Source organism: Argentina anserina, chromosome 4 (assembly GCF_933775445.1).
Source record: "Argentina anserina chromosome 4, drPotAnse1.1, whole genome shotgun sequence".
NCBI lineage: Eukaryota > Viridiplantae > Streptophyta > Magnoliopsida > Rosales > Rosaceae > Argentina > Argentina anserina.
Window position 1 is genome coordinate 5,032,730 of NC_065875.1, and position 2,550 is coordinate 5,035,279.

Below are 2,550 nucleotides of genomic sequence, written 5' to 3' on the forward strand. Positions count from 1 at the left end.
CAAGGATTCTTAACACTTAGCACGATTTCATCATCAATTCACTCATAATCGATATAAGCTCTACCTAGACACTTATTCATACAAAAGAAACTAAAACATACTAAATAAGATGTAACAAAGAGTAAGAATATGACATAAACACATTAAGAACGTCACACTTTGCGCTCCTATCATATCCATATTTATAAAACTATCACTGTGGTACCTAAACTCATTATTTGTTATCAACTAGGGACCATAGGCCATCTTTCCGGCACATAGTCGTCTGTTTGATCACGTGCAAGGCACGTGCCTATTTAAAAAAGAACATATCCGACCCCCTTCTCACTCGATTCATGCTTTCATGGCTGCCAAGGAGCTCGACGACATGAACAAACCGAGCATGGAGGGAGCTCGGCCACCGCATTCTGGGTGCCCTCATTTTCCTTTTACTCTGATACGACTTGGGCGTCAATTTAGATCTCATGATAAACATGTTGTTGTTAGAGAAGTCACCATGCTGGTGATGATGATGAGCTTTGATCCCAACCCCAACTCCGACTACACATTAGTGTTGATGCTGCAACTACTATTGTTGATGCTGATGATGATTTAGATATTGCAAGTGTTGTTGAGGTGCACTCTAAGATTGTCCATAGTTATCCCGTTAAACCTTGATTCAAACCCTCCTCTGACTCCCATGGAAACACCACCGGGTCTGAAGGGCGCAACATGAGATAGATACGACGGCGTTTGGTAGAAGCAAAGATTGCAAGTAGCAATTGCAGATGAATCTAAACTAGGAGAAGTAAAGGCAAATGATCAATTAGCTGCTGCTGCAGAAGTGGTGTTGTAGACTGGTATTCCCTTGATGGGTTTCATTCCTAGTTCAGCCACATCAAGCATGGAAAGGCCGTGACTTATGTTGTTGTGCTTTTAGGCCATTGTTGCTGCTGCTTGATGCTGATCTCTACGAAGTAACTGGATTTCATCATCTTCCATGATGTGTTGTTGCCACTCTCGGCCTCCGAAGCACTTGTGGGATTTGCAAGGGAGAGCTCAGTGTCTGTGGCGAGGGGAGGAGGAGCAGTAGCTTCAATGTCACTATGGGATTTGACCCGACTTCTATCGTGGGCGTTGGTGTTGTCTCTACACCGCCATATGTTGAAGGTCATAGAGTATGTAGGTTCGTTCGAAGAAAATTGGGAATCGAGTCGGTGGAGGTTTGATTTTGACTTGATTTTGAGAGAACAGTCGAATCTATCATTTTTTTTAAATAGGCACGTACATCGCACGTGATCAAAATTCCCTTTATTTAGTAAGTGCCCTCTTACTAACGGCAAATGACATCCGGCCTCTCATCGAAGGCGAACAATTAGTTTGGTTACTACGTTGATAATTTTAAAGTTGAATATTTTATTGAATTCTGTTCCGGAAGAATTACTATTCTACCCTTGTATGTGTCTTAGCCTAATAGGTTTCCTGTTAGGAGATAGATTAGCATCTCTGTAATAGATTAGGACTCCGAATCCTACGGGATTGTAGTTTTGTAATGCGTATATATAAGCCCCCATATCATTCAATAATACACAATTATTTCATCCTTAAACACGTTATCAGCACGTTGCCCTAAAACCCTGAACTTTTAGAGCCCTAGAAATTTTTTCTCTCCACCGCCGGCCGCCGTCGTCTCCGGCCTCCGGCATCTCCTCGTCGGCACAGCCCCTGCTCGCCGTTGTTGCAGCCCCCCTGCCCTGCATCCCTGCACGCAGCCAGCCTTGCTACCCCTGCAACTTCTGCCTTGCTGCCCTGCACGCAGCCCCCGCATCGCAGGCCCTGCAGGCCCTGCTCGCTGCCCACGCAGCCCTGCACGCTGCCCCTGCATCACCTCTGCATGCTGCCCTGCAACCCCCCAGCTGCCCCCCGTAGCCCTGCACGCTGCCCCTGCAAGCCCTGCACGCAGCCCCGCGCGCAGCCCCTGCATGCTGCCCCTGCAGCCCCGCGCGCAGCCCCTGCATGCTGCCCCCGCAGCCCCGCACGCTGCCCTGCCCTGCAGCCCCCGCAACGCAGCCCTGCACGCACGCACGTAGCCCTACACACACCCCTGCTGCCCCCGCATCACAGCCGCATGCAGCCCCGCACGCAGCCAGCCCAGCACGCAGATTCTGCACTGCGGCCCCTGCTGCCCTGCAGCCCCTGCGACCCCCCCTGCTGCCCCTGCACGCAGCCTCCGCAGCCCCGCAGCGTATCCTCCGCATTCGCTCCGCAAAAACATCTTTTTGCCCCGAAAAACCATACATCCGAGGATTCAAAATTGCTCCTCCCGCATATATACGCAATGAACGCGAACTGCACAAACAAACTCTTTGCTCAAGAGAAGCTACTCCCGTCTTCTCTACCCTTTTGGGCCTTTAAACTATTTCTCTTTTTTCCTTTTTCTTTTCCTATTGCTTATTAAATCATTTATTTGCACGTTTTCGTTTTCTAACTATGTTTCGCGTGCTTGCATAGAAAAAGTGATTACTCGTCGTACTATGGTGATGACATTCATGCCGAGATGGACGATACTTT

General features: G+C 48.7%; 1 pseudogene; it reads right to left on the bottom strand.

The window, feature by feature from the left end:
* Positions 1 to 292: 292 nt before the first annotated feature.
* Positions 293 to 1,154, bottom strand: LOC126792056 (uncharacterized; annotated as a pseudogene).
* Between the last annotated feature and the right edge of the window lie 1,396 nt (positions 1,155 to 2,550).